Source organism: Ambystoma mexicanum, chromosome 4q, assembly GCF_040938575.1.
Source record: "Ambystoma mexicanum isolate Mex_15411 chromosome 4q, UKY_AmexF1_1, whole genome shotgun sequence".
Classification (NCBI taxonomy): Eukaryota; Metazoa; Chordata; class Amphibia; order Caudata; family Ambystomatidae; genus Ambystoma; species Ambystoma mexicanum.
Genome location: NC_090928.1, coordinates 965,853,410 through 965,871,932, shown reverse-complemented (window position 1 = coordinate 965,871,932; position 18,523 = coordinate 965,853,410).

Sequence of the window (18,523 nt, the reverse complement as noted above, 5' to 3'; positions counted from 1 at the left end):
AACTCAGAGGCACCCCTGGCCAGGATGGTCTGTAGCAACAATGGATTCTTTTGCGCTATCACCCCACGGCCTCCACTGGTGCCTGATTGGGGCTCTGAATACTCCACCCCCTCCGCCATCGCCTCCTCCTCCACTGCTTGCAGTGCCTCATCACCTGCACAAAATCAAAAAGAAGACATGACCACACATGTTAACAGCATAGGCCACACACATAGGTATTACAATGTTGACAGCCAACACATGAAGCACCCATGTGACACATGACACAAACTCAGGCTTGCATGCAGTGCCAATGTAATGGAGCGGGACCCTGAAAGCAAACATGGATGCCTGTCAAATTGCAAAATAAGACATGTACTGCATGGTGCATAGCACCTGCATCACACACAAGCTTGTGACTGGCATAGTCCTTCCATAAAAATGACAGATGCCAACACACAGATGCACGTAACATAGCCATGGCAGAACTGTCAACCAGCCCCAGATGGAAGTTAAATACTACTGTCCGTGATCCATGTAAAATGCATGTCATCAGACAGTACATGGAAATCACTACGACAAAACACACATGTGTCACAGGATTCAACAACGCTAGGGTGTTCAAATACAGTGAAGGGAGGCACATGGACACATTAATGCTAGGTCACTTTGACATCACACAAGTGATTAGGCATGTTGAAGGGTGAAACAGGACTCAGAAGTGTGTGGGTGCAGTGCAGTACATGTGTACGGCCTCAACTATCAATAAAAAGACAAAACCAGTAATTTAAATGTCGTGTCATGATGGCAGTGTAAGGGCAAGTGCAGTCATCATGTGCAATGTGTTGCCAGTGGGTTGTAGGGATACAGTGAACCCCAACCACAAGAGCGGGGGATGGCTTGTAGGCAGTGCATGGGTGAAAATGGTAACTCAGAGTACCCTGTTGTAGCAGACAGTTGGGCAGGTGTCAAGTACATTCTCACAGTCATCTGGGAATACAGTAGGGGAGAGGAGGACAGAAAGCACAACACATGAGGAAGCGTCAGTAGTGCCCCAAGACCCGGAGAACCTACAACAGCAGTTGCATAGAGGCAGGGAGGCTGTACCAGAGGAAGGCATCCACTCGACACAGCCGAGAACCACAAACTAATGGCCATGTGGAGCAGCTGACCCTGAGGGAGCAGGAAAAGGATGATCAAATACCATGAGAAGGAAGAAATACCGGAGATGGAGTTGGATGAGGGGCATAGGGGCTTCCTTGGCATGCACGTGGTCCATGAATGAACACTCATGGCCACTGTGAGCCTGTGCCATCAGCACAGTACAGGTCTGGCAGAGTTGCAGAGGGAAGAGTGTATATTCACAGAAAATGGGGAACAAGCTGTTGCAGTAGTCTGCCATGGGAATCACCAGTCTCATGGAGACAGTGAGCTGCTAAGGGATAGAGAGGCAAGGAAGAATGCCCCTGAGGAGGATCAGCTTGCAGGGTGACCTCACAGGGACTTCAGTCATGTGATGACAGAGGACCAGTGTTGAGTGGAAGATCATCACATGCTATCCGCAAACATGTTTTGGAGCAAGAATATGGACAAGAGAGGCTGGCGAGTGATTGACATGGAAGGAGGGTGCAGGTGTGTTGATGAGGATTGCCTCCGTGTGCAGCACATGGCCTGTATGCAGTCTGCATCGCAACAAGCACGTATCAGTCAAGCATCGCATGGGTCACACATGGCAGCCATGACTACATAGCCTGAACTGGCAGTCAATCACAACATATCACCCAAGCAACATACACATGGCCTGGACACACACGCATGAACACTCACCGGACATTGTCTCATAATTTGGGAGGTCTCCCATGCCTTGGATCTGACCCTCTGCGATGAACTCTCCAGCGATCTCCTCGTGTTCAGTGAGTTCATCGTCCTCTGGTGGTGACCCACTGCCAGTCACCAGTGTAGAGGCATAATTAGAAGCCCGCTTGTTTTTTGCTCGGCATCGGAGGTCATTCTAACACTTTGAGCAATCATCAGCTGTGCGCTTCTCACATCCCAAGGCACTAATAAGGTCCGCGATGCACTGCCAGTTGGCCCTACGCTGAGCAGGCGTAGTTCTGCACCCTGCCGTCACCAGCATGTCGCGGCCGCATACCGACACATAGCCCAAAACATGCATACGCGTGGAACATGCAGGCTACTATGACCTCAGAAATGGGGTATGCGACACACAGGGGAAACCACAGAGGGAAAAATACATGCGTGACTCACCATCTGCCTGGGAAAATGAAGAAAAAAACACGCGCGTGTGAGTGTCGGCAACTCCCACGCCAAAACAAGAAGTAAGCACTGCTGCAGTGAACAAGAAGTATGCACTGCCACAGTAGTGAGCAAATTGCATGTGAACCCACAAGAAGAAGAATCTCACGTGTCGGTCCCCACGAAAAGCACGTACAGTACACTGGCGTCCTACGCGGACCTTTATCCGGTACTGAACGTCCTGCGCACGTCACGTAACTTACGTGCTTAGGGCCTTTCCTCTGATTACATGCTAACTCGCTGTTTCCGCACGTGCGCAGTCACTCTGCATCCGGCTGGCCACGCTAAAGCACATGGAAGACCCACGTTCCTGCCCACAAGGCCAGACAGGGGGTGGCACCCTGCGACTACAAACATATCCAGAAGTGCAGGTCCAGGACCCTCAACAAGGCCTGGCGCCTCGTCGCGCCTGGTGATGGAGTGGGGCACCGGGGCCGGTTGACCAACAATGAGATGAGGGTCCTGGAGCGCATCAGCCCAGCTCTGCACACCCAGGTCTTAGAGTTGGAGCTCCGTCCGGAGTCGAGTGGTAAGTGTCCATGTGTACTTGTCTAGCGTAGTGCATGTTGAGGTGTGGATGGAGTGTGCACCTTGGCCTCATGTCTGGTATGCCTCATGTACGGATGTCTGTGTGCATGTCCATGACAGTGCTGCATGTGAGGCCAATCAAGCGTGTTCCACATCAATGGTGTCTGTGTTGCAATGCATGATGTGCACCAGCATGTGACGACGCACACGTTTTCATGCCTGTGTCTGGACTTGGCCATGCGAGAGGTGTGAGACATGCATGCTTATGTCACCTTCATGGACATGCATGGTGTACATGTGCGTGTGTATGAGTGGTGAGTGTGTAACTGGCCAACCCCTTGGATGCATGGCACATGTGCATCTCAATGGGTGATTGACTCATGCGGCCCAGTTGTCCACAAGTGCGCTGTGACGGGAGGTCTACATGGCCTGATGCATGACTGTCAGGTGATGTGTGTGCATGTGTTGTGCATTTTCCATGATACATGTGAGGTTCAATCCCTCTTCTGATGTGCCCACAGTGCCTTGTACATAGATGCAAATGTTTGTTGCACGTGGCATGCATGTTTGTGCATGTATGTTGCTTGCACTGAGCTGTGTGTTGTGGAGGGTGATGATGGCTGTGACGATTGACAGTGCCACTCATGTGCATTTGCTTTGTGTCAAGCAGACATTTGTTTGGTACACTGACGCCTGTGTTCAATGTCTCCTTATCCACCGCGACGATGGAGGAAGAGGGCGGAGATGGCGCTGTGGAGCACCGCGGCGGGGATGCCTCCGCCAGGCGGAGACGCAAGGCCCAGTCATCCTCCCAGGTTACAACATCTTCCGGGAGCAGGGAGACTGGTGCTGCGTCCGCAACTACGGCCGCAGCTCCTGAGGGGTGGCCCAAGAAGGTGAAGTTGGACCCGACTCATGTCCCCCCAACCCCACCAGTGACGGCAACCTGCAGGCAGGCCCCGACCCATGTCCCCCAGCCAGTGACGGCAACATGCAGGCAGGCCCTGACTCATGTCCCCCCCACCCCCACCAGTGACGTCAACCTGCAGGCAGGCCTGACTCATGTCCCCCCAACCCACCAGGGACGGCAACCTGCAGGCAGGCCCCAACTCATCTCCCTCCATCCCCACCAGTGACGGCAACCTGCAGGCAGGCCCCGACCCATGTCTCCCCTCCCCTACCAGTGAAAGCAACCTGCAGGCAGGCCCCGACTTATGTCCCCCCACCAGTGACGGTAACCTGCAGGCAGGCCCCGACCCATGTCCTCCCCAACACATTGTCCCAACATGCAATCATGTAGCAAATGTCCACTAAAATTCCAACACACGCTGCCCCACTCCCCCCCCCCCCACAGTGCAACTCAATACCCATCCATATTCCCCAGTACATGCCCCATGCCATGGGAATCACAAATTCTCACATGCATGTTTGCAAACACATGACCAACATTGATCAACAGCAGGGATACATAACAGAGCCAATGAAGAGTGACACATGCACCAAACCATTGAGAGCAGACACCACTTTGATCATAAGGAATATAAATGTAGTAAATAGTAAAATCCACAACAACTGAAAGACAACCATGAAAATGAAAGAGAATGCAATGAAAATGAAAATTAAATAGAAAAATAAAATAAATGGTATGATAAAAAAAGTCTAAACTCCAAAAAGTAGTCCATATCCAAGGAATGTCGTCCAATAGCAACCAGAAAAAAAAGAAAAACCATTACTCCATGGTGTAAATAAATGCAAGAAAAAACAAATGACTCAAACTATGTACAGTGTTCGAGGGTCCATGATCCCAAAAAAGATAAATGCACCCTAAAAAACCCTAGAAAAAATATGAACTATTTACAAAATGTGGAGCAAATTCCATTGACTCCAAATCATAACAAAAAGAAAGGAAACCTACCACTAAACAACTATTTACAAAGGCCGCGGACTAGTCCTACGACTCACCATTTCCCCCAAGAGTTTCGGCCAGGGCATCATCGAACTCTGCATCAATATCCCAGAGGCGGGCCTGTGCTCCCTCTTCGAGGGCCTGCAGGGACTCCCTCATGCTCCTCACAAACTCCCTGCGAGTCTCCTCGAGGAACTCCGCCCGCCTCTCTGCCCGACGCAGGGTGTTCTCCGCCCTGGCAATGGTGAGGTGTGCCCCCCATGCCCGCTGCCGCTCTGCACCGATCTGCCAGCCCATTGGCTGCAACATGGAAGACATCCTTGTGCCAAGGTCCACATCTCCCTTCTGCCCGATGGCCGATACCTGCCCCTCTGATGTTGATGGCCCCGAGTCCTGTCGCCTCCTACGCAGAGCCTGCCGCTGCCAATAAGCCCTGTGCCTGAGCCTCCAGGACTGCCTTCGGGATGATGACATCCCCCGGGCAGTCGTGCACGTGCCCTGCTGCAAGGTGCCTGCACAACCTCCATTGCCACTGTTCCTGTTGCTGGGGTGACCACTTGTCCAAATACTAAGCAGGTCTACAGTCTAGAATAAATGACTACAGCCGAATAGGATTAATATGTAACAATACCCTGACTCTTTGTTTTCACAGCAGAAATTGTTCCATGTTTGAAAATCAGTTAATCTTGTTATATGAGTGCTATGATTACTTTAATTCAATTGTTTTCTTTCACCTGTGATTTGTTAGTCCCAAGAATTTAGTCTTGTAAATATATATGTATCTTTTGTCTATATATACCTTCAACAAAATATGTTGTATGATTTTGAACTATGTCATATGATTTTGGTTGTTTTTAGATGTTTCTTTTTCTTAAATTCAAGCATATTAACATTAAACCTTTTTACTCCATCAGAGTGTACTCTCACTTTGTTGTTTCCCTTAGTGACCTTTTGGGCACAGGTCCAAGCCCTTATCCTCAAGTACAGTATTTTTTGTAAACCAATGACAATGAAATGAATATTGTTCTTCATGTGGATTTTTTCTTCGTTTGTTAATTAGAACCTCCGACTCCTGACTGTGGCAGGGATGTGGTCTCCACCAGACTGGCCGCCGTGGTTGGGACAGGTCCACAGGGGGCCCTGGTGGCCGGAAGACGGCAGGGTGGAGGACTGGGGCATAGTGGAGGAAGAGGAGGAGGGGGTCGCAGCAATGCCCAGCACGCGTAGCAAACCTGCGACAATGAGCTGAGCTAGCATGAGGGCCCAGACCTCTTCGTGATGACGTGCAAGCACCCGACTGGAAGCCTGCACATCATCACGACGGGCGTCTGTGCGCCTCGCGATACTGACTAGCATGGGCTCCACCCTGTCGCGGATTGCCTGGTCCGCAGATAGTGGAAGGTCAGTTATCTGCGGACGGGTCTGGCCTGAGGCATGCCCGCAGGTTCATACTGATGCAGGCGCAGTTTCAGGCACAGGATTAGGCACAGGCCCCTCAACGGTGACCTGCACTGCCTCCTGCCCCGGGACTCCACCAGTTGCACCTGCCTCCTCACCCCTGCCAGGCCCCATGTGCTGGTCTGATGTAGCCTCCTCCTCCCCCTCGCCCACCACCAACCTGGATGACTCTGAACGGTCTTCCACTTTGGGCCCTCACATGGGACCATACCCACACCACTAGGGAACCCCCCATCACCCGTGACCATACCCGCAGGCATCCCACACCACAAGGGACCCCCCAACACCTGTGTCCATACCCTGCAGGCAGCCCACACCACAAGGGACCCCCCCAACACCCGTGACCATCCCCGCAGGCAGCCCACACCACAAGGGACCCCCTCCAACACCCGTGACCATACCCCGAAGGCAGCCCACACCACAAGGAAGCCCCCCATCACCATACCCCACAGGCAGCTCACATCACAAGGGAGCCCCCCATCACCCGTGACCATACCCGGCAGGCAGCCCACATGGGACCATACCCAGCAGGCAGCCCACACCACATGGGACCCCCAACACCCGTCCCCACACGCGTGGCCCTTTCCACGCGATTTGGCTGACCCAAGCAGGGTACGGGATTTTGCGGGGTACGCAAAGCCCTTTTCACGCGATTTGACTGGCACAAGTGGGGTACGCGATTTCGCAGGGTTTCACTAGGCACTTTTCACGTGATTTGGATGGCGCGAGCGGTGTACGGGATTTCGCTGGGGTTCGCGAGGCCATTTTCACGCAATATGACTGCAGCGAGCGGGGTACGCTCCAATTTTTCACGCAATTACGGGGACTGTGTGCTGGGCCAAGGATAGCGTGGGGCCTTGCACTGTATTGGACATTTCACTGGCTTTTTCCTGCGCAAGGGGCGGTGTTGGGGGCATTACTGGCGCAGTTGGATGTTCACTGCGCCACGGCTAGTTATGGCACGGGAAAACCATGAATACGTTTTGCACGCTATTGCTGCTTTGCGCCACAGCTGGCGCTCACCTGGTACCCGCTCCCTCTCGGAACGAGGCGCTTGCGCTGCTTCTGCGCTGGATTCTATGAATCAGCCCCATAGTGTTTCAGTGTGATTGGACCCTTTGTATTACAATTTAATCTTTACTGTTTCTTTAACACCCCCCCCCGCTCCCTTAAGATAAGCCTGGCTGCTCTGTCTATGCTACCATGAAGTCAGGCGGTACAGCCTTATACTAAGAGTGGAGTCTTGTACTTCCTCAGTTGAACGGTTTTACTATCCATAAGTTGTTCTTCCTGATTCCTGTCTAACTGTTCAGTGATTCAACTTATGTGGGAAGCCCGACCCTATGACGCACTGCCCCCGAGCATCTGCTGTCTAATGGGCTATTTGTTGTTAGCGTTAAAGCCTGTTGCAACTCAGCCTGTGTTTTCTTTCGCCCTCCTGTTTGCCAGGCCAAGAATTTACCTGAAAAGTGTGATTTGGTAACTGTTCCACTCCCTGCCACCTCGCTGCCCTTAACTTGTTCCCCAGACCCGCATTTCGGGTTGTAATGGCGCCCGCGCCTGCCTGCATTGTGCTCAGGTGCAGTGTATGTTAGGAATCGTAGTGTCCCCTTTCTAGCCAGCCGTATTCCACCTTAGTTTCGTCCACATCTGTGGTTGCCCCCTTTGTACTCGGTCATGGTTACTACACCCTTCTTATCAACTTGCACACAATATTCAATTCAATAAACTCTCGGGGTAGCCGGTACCGTGACCCTGAACCGACCCCCGGAGACCCGTGTTTTTTTAGATTCAGGCTCATGGGCTGTGGCCAACAGCATGTGGCCAACAGCATGTGGCTCTTGGTTTCTGGAGTGGCTGGTTTTCTGATAGCTATAGCCGGTAAGATAGCTCAGTGGGTTGAGCGCTGGCTACTGCAATATGTGTGTGATCTGCAGGTACGACTCTCAGCAAGGTCAACTCAGCCTTTCATCCTGCTGAAGTTGATAAATGAGTACCCACACAGGTTGGGTGATATTGTATGCATATTTGTTCTATATGAAGCGCTTAAGTGTAAGTGCTACATAACATCACATCTTTATCATTTGGCCTTGGACGCCTGCTTGCATTCACAGTGATTTGGTAATATGGGCCTATACGCACTGATATTAACGATACATATGGTGATCCATTCTTGCATGAAATGTATATCCCTTTACAGTGATATCATAGCCATATTGTTTGTGGTGTACTTTGAAACAAGGCTATGTGAAGTCACTTCCTGTTTGGTCGAGGGGTGAAAGGTGGTGTTCCATCATTTCCTGTGATGTCACTTTGGGGTGGGAGTCAAATGACATCACTTCCTGTGATGTCATCAGAGGTCAAGGGTTGTGTGATGTCACTTCCTCTACCCCTGGCATTTTGGTGAAATTACGTCCCTGCAGAGACCTCCAATATTGAAATGCACTGCCCAATGGACATTACACTGACTGTGTGAAATTCATTTAAATAGTGACCTATGTGATGATCTGACCCACGCACATGCCCTGCCGCCTTAACCAAAGTATCGGAGTGGCTGCACGCATGGTTTAAGGTAATGCAGCATGCTTTCCATTAAGCCATTGTCGCATCCCAAATACTGACTCAATTTCGCTATTAACTTTACAAACCATTTTTTGTGTGCCTATTATTTAAACATGTTAATGTTTTAAACACGTTCCAGATCTTTACAGTAATGCGGCTTGCATCTTTATTCTGATATCTCTTCTGGCAGTGCTGAGTCACACATCCCGCCCAATGCCCCGAAGCAACGGGGCTGCAGATCCGCCCCCCAGCACCCCAACGTCATGTCCCACAACGGAAGGTAAAGTGCGCCACTTCCCCGGAGGCAACCATAACACCCAGAATGCCCGCCCCCTCACTCCCCTCACGCTCCCTGCAAGCGCTTCCCAGTGTAAACATTGCACTATGGTATGACCTTATTTATTCCGCACTTTAGATGAAATGCACTCCCATACAGCTGCATTACTTCCATACAAAGGCCGCCCCTTTTAACCAATCACGATACTGAAACCATGCATACTGGAGGGATAATACCGTCCTGCGTGCATACACTCCCGCGTTGCTTCTACCCAAGCTGCAGGCAGTGGGAGCCGAGATGCTGCGACAGGAGCAGGGTGTGGTCACCCTTGTACAATTACGAAAAGGGGCATTTTATTACCATTGATAAATAATATGACAGCATAGTCTTTCTGCCCCAATTGATAGCTTTCCCACATTGCCATCACCAAAACCTGTGAGATGGGCCCGCTGCCGCCGTTTTTTCAAAGGCTGCGCTATTAACCCAATCACCTGAACCCAAGAAACACCCGAACACAAGATACATCAATTCTGTTCTCCTTTGCCCTGCTGGAAACGCAGAGGAACTTGACCAACTTCTTCCCATTTGCCAACCCGTAAGGCCATACTAGCCAACATTACAGTGTTTTTTAATGAGCCCGTAACGGATGCACCAAGCAATATCCTGCGCACATAATGCAACTCTGACCTCCAAACCGTAGTCCCCCCTTAAAAGCGCTGGCGATTGGGCCAGCTCTCGCCGGATCCGAGATTCGGAACCAGATGTGTAGCCGGATGTCAGGATCCAACCAGAGTCAGTGCTGGGGGAAAAAACAAAAACAACCAAAAAAAGCTCCCGCGAGCAAACTGTAACTTCCTCTGGTGACCCCGTGCAAGGGGTCCAAAGAGGAAGTTACAATCCTCAGCCACGACCCGATTTATTTATTTATGTAATGTTTGTCGGATACAGGGACCCGGATTTTTCATTTATGTCTGCAATGACAAACATTGCATGAATAAATACCCCTATTAACATTGAAACTATCCCACATGATGCAGCCGCCCAACTGCTTTCAGGTGGGAGCTGCAGGAGCTGTGCCTGGTTTGGTTCAAGTAAAAGAAAACGTTGCTTAAGGCAAACAGAAATCACCCTTTTATAAAATGGGATGCAAACAACACTGGTCAAAACTATTATCCGTATAGCGAAGTAACTCATCAGCAGTGCTGTGGAAGTGGTTTAAAGTGGAATTGATATATAGGGCCTAATTTACAGAAGCATTTCATAATGGCAGAACCCCATTGGAAAACGTTCTGTGAATGAGGGCCATTTGGAAATGGAACAACATGAAAGAAATAGCGCCGTTTAAATTATTATTTTGAACATTTCCTTTGATTGGAGGTGAACTGCCACTCCCCCTCCCCAACCCCCTAAACCCTACCTACTCAGGCACTGCCCCCCGCAAACTCCGCCCCTACCCTGGCCCTTGTAGAATCCCCCACCAATTCTTTTCCATTTCCTCCACTGCTCCTTCAGGAATTCGTGTGCCATTAACATTCGGTCACATCCAGTTATTATTATTATTATCATCCGCAGTCTCTGGGGATGCCGCGACCGCAACCACTTGTGCAGGCCCATACCTCGTTGGGAGCCACCCCTCCCCCTGAACTCGTGCCACGCTCCTGCCCACAAAGGGATTGGTGTCCCTACTTTGGTTAACAGGGCGCTCCGCCTACCATTCTCCCAGCATACCGTCCGCACAAACCCCCCTACCCCCCGCCACCCTTGTCAGATCAAAGGCACGCAAAAATGCCCCCTTCGCGGCCCTGCGCGCGCTACGACAGACATCTAAGGCCCACACCGTGTGGCATTCAATGGGGGGGGGGGGCTCCATATTATTTCCGTTACGTCGAACAGGTGGGGTTTACAAACATACGCCACCGAGTTGATGCAGACGACCACAATACAACATAATACCGTTCTGTTTTCCGCTCTTAACATCCCTTGCAGGGGTTTGGAGCAAATCTCTCAGGTACCATTTTTGTTTTAAATTATATCAATTCCGTTCCTCTTTACTGCGACAAGTAACCCCCTCCCCCCAGTTCACATCCACAAAGCAGCGATGCTGATGATCACCCCATGGCATCTCCACGCGCAGCTTCTTCGCGTACTAGGAGACACTGGGATGCTGCTGTTTTGCCACCAAACCTTCGGAGAAAGAACTCTGGCGCCCACCCTACTGCTGCTAAGCCTGAAAGCTTCTGCGCCTGTCCGGCCCATCGTTCTAACACAACATGGCCCTGCAGAAAAGATAACAGTCGCCCCAGCCGTTTCCCGCCTGCCGTCACGCATTTCCCCTCCATTCCGTGGCCCCTCAGCTGAGCCTCGCGGTGCGGTCAAACCTCTAAAATGTAGAGCCTAAATGATACACGCCGAAGTGAAGAACTTTTGAAGGTCCCTAGTCTTCGTGCATATTGTGCGGGTATAAACAGCCGGGGTTACCTAATTGAACCCACTGTGTCCTGTCATTGCAGCACACAGCTATGCACTCGCTCATTTGAAATCAGACTAGTAAAACCAACCTAATAGAGTGATACGGCCAAATTATCCGACACTACCTATAGTTGGTCGCAAAACCTTTCCCCCTTGATTCACCTCTTGCCCACTGCATGAGTTTTACTCGCCAAAGCTTGAAATCACGCATACCAACTCTGCAACTCCCCTTCCCATCCCGTGGACCACTAATACCAGACTGCCCAGGAGTGTAAGTGCAAATCTCGTGAAGGGAAACAGCCATGCCCTGTCCGTTCCGGGGTCACAGGCAGCTTAGGCAAACACATGCAGGGCACCTGTGGCTCTGCAAGTCGCGTGTCTCACTTGCCCCTTCCCCGCACCATGTGACTCTGCACATGGAAAACACCCTCCAAGGCCAAGCATTATTTGATGTAAGGAAGCTTCTCACAGTGGCTCACCAAATGGCTAGCACCGGAGCACGCGCACAACTCACTGAGCCTTCCTCCCAGCTACTAAGGATTTTGGCGCAACATCGCCTGTACTAAAATTGAAAATGCCTCTGCCTTATCAAAGCGCGGCCGCAAAACAATTCTACACAAGCCCCCCCCCCCCATTTCTCGGTTGTCACTCCCCTCTTCACCAATCGGTGTAAAGTGCTCTCCCCCCTCGCCACAACACAGCTCCTACCTCCTTGCACTAAACCACGCTACTTTCTGTACCCACGGGAGAGTACGGGGGATAGCTCAGGGGCAATATGCTCGCTCTTGAAAGCAAGACGACACGGAGCACCACAGGTTTGATCCCCGGGTCCACGCTTAGAAACCTCTGGGTATTAAGCGCTTTATAAATAACCTATCATATCACGTGCCGAGCAGGGCGTCTGCATCATTTCTGTACATCAAATCACGTCACTCCCCATGCATCCGGGTACAAACCCTTGCCGACCCAAAATCCCAAATCTCGCCGCCCCAGCCAACAATTCCCCAACAAAAGCCCAGCGCGCCACTCCACCAACAGACGACCCCCCAGTGTGGTGGCCCGCCTGCGGTCACCAGGGCGGGCCACACCATGTGTCAGGAGCACCCGACGCGGATGCTGGAGCGGCAGGCACGCAGCGAACCTGATGCAGGGATCACCCTGCAAGGTCCGGATCACTGGACAGAGCACATCAGCTGGGGGCACCCAGCACATGGCGGCCTCGACCTTGGGGGCACCCAGGCCGGGCCAACCCAGACAGGCCACGATCACGTGGCAAAACCCTGCACCAATAAAGGGGACACAGACACGAGTTGCCGCTTCCTGGGGCCCTGCTGCACTGGCTCCTACGTGCCAGCAGAGCCCCTTTTATTAGAGAAGCGTCATGACGGTGTCATGACGCTTTCTCCGCACAACCACTACTAGACCCACACATAACATCCCTCTTTTATTATAACAAAAAAATCACAACACACTGCAAACAGTGACCCTGGGCTTGGTCTAAACATAGTGCATTCCAGTCCGCGCACTCATACTATCCTACACAAAACACTGCAATCAAGGTGCATTCCAGTCCTGGCACCACCTAACAAACTATTTAAACACTGCAACCAGACATGTTTGTTCCAGTCCTCACACCCCAGGGGGCCCGACGGCGGACTCTAGGACTCAGAAGATGCCCGGATCAAACTGGCCGCTGACGCTGCTGCAGGACAAAAAGAATACTTTTTCCTCATCCTCTTCCTCTGCAATATCATACCAAACCCTCCTTTGGTCAGCAGCCACTCTGGGGGACTTCCTCCCCCTGCTTCCCTTCATCTCACTCCCCCGGTGTACCCACCATGCTGGCCGGCGTTGGGGCGAGGCACACCTGTGCAAAGTGATCCACCTTCCCGCACCTCCCACATATATGCCCCTTAGCTGGGCAGTCTTGTGGATGTGGAAGATCCCACCCGGATTGAGGACATATGGTGGCACCTCGGTCTCTCCGTGGCCAGTCCCCTCTCCTCATGGGCCTCCCTCCTTGCCACTTTGCGACAGCTGAGACCTCCTCCAACTTGATCCGTTGCATGGGGGCTTCCAACTTGAGGTGTTGTCAGGACAAGTCCATGGCTGAGGGCCGCACATCTGCCAACTCCTGGGCACGGCCAAGTTCCAATATACGTTGGAGGGTTAGCGCTGGGTCCCTAAGGACTTGTTTACGCAGCTTCGATGAACTGCAACCGTAGATGATCTACGCCCTGATCTCGTCCTCCTTGAAATTTCCCAGCGCACAAGATTGCGCGATGCCACGCAGCTTTCCATGAAACGCATCAAGGCTCTCCCCTTTATCTTGCCTCGCACACCTCAATCTGAACCGTTCATAGTCCCTGTTGACCATGGGCCTAAAGTAATGGTTCAGGACTTCAATGGCAGCATCATGGGACTGGTCTCTGGGACAAAGGATCCTAAACAGCCTCTGGACAGCCAGGCCGGCGGAGTACAGGAGAGTTGGGCGTTTCGCTCTGTCCTTAATTTCCACTGCCTCAAAGTACAGCTCCAGGTTCTGCACCCAGGCCATCCACCGGGGTCCTAAAGTGGCGGGCGCACCCACCACGTGAAACGGATACAATGGCGCCAGCTGACCCCCTTGTCGACACACCACCTCATTGTCCTCATCCGCCATGATGAATCTTAGGCGCAGCGCAGGATTTGTCTACTACCGGTCGGCCTCAGGTGATCTGACCACTTAGGAAGTCTCTGAGAGCGCACAAGCACCCCTCTTCAGGAGCCACTACTCTCTGTGGCCTTGTTATTGGTTAAGATGCAATGAGGGCATGATGACATCACCAAGCGTATGCCACAGAGGGCGCACAAACACTCCTCGAGGAGATGCCACCCTTCGGGGAGATTGATGGTGGCAGAGATGCCAGGATGGGCCAAGTACTATTTTAGTTCTCACTGCACTGAGCACACGAGTCCCTGCAACTGTGGGCCACCCCTTTCCACTCGCATAGGGTTGTTCTTCTTTTCTGCAGCCCGGTGCTGCTCAGCCACGTACACCCACTCTTTTCGGGCTCAGCTGACTGCTACTGTTCACCGCCACAGCCCGGACCTGCAGGCCACACACCTTCCTTTGTCTGTGGCAGTGCGCTCTTGTGGAGGCCTGCCCCCTTTTCTGGGCGTACACCTGGCCTGTACAAAAATCATGATTGATATTAAATTACACTGTGCAGCCCGGGCCTTGATAAGGCCGTCTGCCCCTTCCAGGGCAGTCCCCAGCTGCTTCCCTGCTCGCGGGAGCCGAACAGAGTGTTGGCCCGCCCCCTTTACTTTGTTCTGGGGCTGTGTCTCACCACGCGGCGCAGCCGACGGTTCTTTTGTTTCGCGGCCTTCACTTCAGATGCTGGAGCTTCCTTCACAGGCTGGAGGCAACCAGCGCAGGCACCCAGCACCCGGTCCTATGGCCACTCGCCACGCGGCCGACACCGTTTCTTCAATATACACGGTTGCGGGCTGCGACCGCACGGTGGATCCGTTTCTCTGCCTCCTCCACGAGAGGAAAATTTAAAAACCTCCCGGGAGTCCCTCACATGGGTGTGTGGGGGGGGGGGATCCCATCCTCGTCACCAATGTGGTGGCCCTCCTCCAGTCACCGGGGCGGGCCACACCATGTGTCAGGAGCACCCGACACGGATACTGGACCTGCAGGCACGCAGCGAACCTGATGCAGGGATCACCCTGCAAGGTCCGGAACACTGGACAGAGCACATCAGCTGGGGGCCCCAGCGCTTGGCGGCCTCAGGGGCACCCAGGCGGGGCCAACCCAGACAGGCTACGATCACGTGGTAAAACCCTGCACCAATAAAGGGGACACAGACACAAGTTGCCGCTTCCAGGGGCTCTGCTGCACTGGCTCGTACGTGCCAGCAGAGCCCCTTTTATTAGAGAAGCATCATGTCAATGTCATGACGCTTTCTCGCACAACCACTAGACCTACACGTAAGACCCAGCATGCAATGCGCATACACGCATACCCATAACTTTGCTGGTGGAGCCCGAGGGGCCTCAGCGCAATAAGCAAACACACGTGGATTGCCCTCATTGGGGTCCCATGTTACAACATGACATTATCAACAAGACCTTCTTCCTTCTGAGGAAAAAACGGCGTGACACCATACCCTTCATTACTAACCTTCCTCCGCTCTGTGCCGTCTCTGAACCAACAACAATTTAATGTTTCTATTTTCTTATGCATTGAAACTTTTGACAGGTGCAAGTGCTTACGGATATCTTGGGCGATAAACGTACAAATTGCCCTAAAAAAGATTCTTATGATTGCCTGCTCTTGGCCTGGAGACTCCCGATACAGACCAGTGCAAACGTAGCACAAACAACGGGTTAAAAATGATGCACAGTGCTTTTGAACAGTCAACATCCAAATTGACAATCCGCCCACCCCTTTCCCAAAGGACATCATTCCCTCTGATATTTACCTCGCCAAAATGGCCCTGTTCCCAAAACTCGAACACATTTCATCCTTGAACTGCTGGATTATTTCCACTACTCTGTGAGGTGGAGCGGGACCAAGAGGGTGCACCATGGGGTTCCAAGGCTTTATTTAGCCTGCCCCTCTCTTGGTCCAGTTTGTGACAGTTTTTTTGTCACTTTCTGCACGTTGCATGTGACAGCTAAAACCTATTGACTTTGCCAGTGTTTGTTTTGAAGTGCATTGATAGGCAAAGTTTGTATGCAGTACCTTTTGGGACCACTACACACAACTAGGACTACAGGTGTAAGCAAAACCAACCTTTGGTATAAGTCTGTACTACAAAGTTTTGTGGTAGCGCTGCGGAGCAGCCAGGCTTATCTCAAGAGGGGAATGTGAGCTTTAAGGATGTTACTCAGAGGTCTACAATGACAAGTATCCAAACATACTCGTACACTCAGGGTTTCTTGGTAAAACACTTATTAATTTATTTCACAATCAATTATAAAACATTCACTAGAAGGAGGCAATCTATATCACACAAAAATATACTTCAGTACTTCACACTATCGGATTCTGAGGCATTGAAACTACTTTTAAGGAGGAGCAAAATGGCATTCAGAGCATTTGAATTAGGAGCAAAAAGACACAGGTTAATAAAAATAGGTTAATAAAAAGATTACAGTTACTTTTAGACAGTGCAAATAGATTGAGTTTGCCAGAGGAGTCAGTTCAATGCAATAGGTTAGGCCAAAGTCAGTGGGCTAATGTCTTGTATAGGATAGGCAGTTCTGGTAGCTAAACGGAAAAGTCTTTGCAAGAGTTTTCATAAATAGTTTGTAAAAGAAAGATTTGTATGTTGGGTCACAAGCTGATTAGGCCTGCAAGTTGCCAAAGTTTCAAGCACTTTTGCAGTGAGAGGTAAGTTCTCTCGGTCGGGTTTTCACAGTACCTTACAATGAAGAAAAAGATGTAGCTGAAGATATCTTTTCCTGGCAGTTCCTGCAGATCTCGCTGTTCCTGAGCCTCAGTCGTGGGGACAAGAGGGAGGATGTCGGGGGACTCCTACACTGCACTGGGACTGGTCTAAAAAATCTGACAAAGACAAATCTTCAATTCCGGTAGCTGTAGACAAGCACACAAACTGGTGTCCCTCTCCCTGGTTATTCAGTTTCCCGCAGCACTCTGAGGAAATACAACCAGCTCCAAGAATGGTATCCAGGTGGTTTACGGGTCGAGTTGATTGGTTCCACCAACTCAAAGGGAGAAGGCGTCCTTGAAGGGCTTCTCTGTCGAGATGAACTTGGCGATCCAGACCTGCAGCAGGGCTTCACCGGGCAAACCAATGGTCAAGGAATTGCAGCAGCCGTCCTCTTCCAGCTCGTCTTCGGTTCTTTCGTTCCAGTGGTCGACTCTGCCTTCCAAGCTAAGAGACTCATTTTTTAATCCAGTTTCCTCCCATTCATTCCAGCCTAGCTGCCACTCACCCAACAGGGTGGCTGTCCTTGCCGGACCGTCAGCCAGCCAATCACGCCAGAATGCATTTGGGTCTCCTGGGAGACTAAGCACAGGGAGTTTCGGGCACCTCCCACACTTCCTGCCCACCCCAGACACTTGGTCGCCAGAGGCGGTCTTCAGTACTGAAGCCCGCCAAAGGCGTAGGAACAAAGGGACCAAACCTGGTTTGGCGCACAGAGACAAACTCTAGAAGGACCTTTCCAAAAAGAAATGGCGAAAAAAGAAGACCGGGACCTGTTTAAACAAAGGGGGCACAGACACCATCTTGAAAAACATGGCTCCCGCGATTTAACGCCTACCGGTGTTCGCGGTCGGGAAAAATCATGGTAGTGTGTTGTAAAAAGACTGCCACCAGCCATTTCGAGAGGAAAGGGTAGCATTTGACTGCTACATGAGTTTCTAGACATAGGGGATACATAGGGGTCTCTTGTAAGATAGGGTGTGCTGGGTATAGGAATTCGAAAAGACTAGTAAAGTCAATTTCACTTTACTTTCTCTGGGAAACAGTAGTTCATCCCAGAGAAGTTATTATAACCTTGGGACCGCCTAAAAGGCTTCCCCTGTGTCACTGCACTGAGGGTGCTGTGTGACACACATGAAAAGATGATACCTATGGAGTTGTCTAAAACTCCATAATCAAAGAACACAAGAGTAAAACACATTCAAAATACATGAGAGAGTGGGAAAAAAGGCTCACAATCTCGCCAGGTAAAAAAATCAAGTCCTCAAAAATCCAGCAAAGTTGCTGGGGGTCTGTAAGGTGAAGGGAATTAGCACATTTATGAGAATTCTCCCTAACATGCATTTGATGTGATAACATCATGAAGTCAACAAAAAACAAAAATACACACTTAAAGCAGACCATGTCACTTATTCACAATTTCCCAGTATGAGGTACAATATTCCTGTGTGCAACGGAGTCCAACTGAAGTAAAACAATACACAAATTCTCTTTAACACAGCAAACTTAATTTGTACCACTAAGCATATTTTCCCGCAAAACTCCCCCGCTGTAGGGCATAACATTTGTATCTGCGTGTATCTT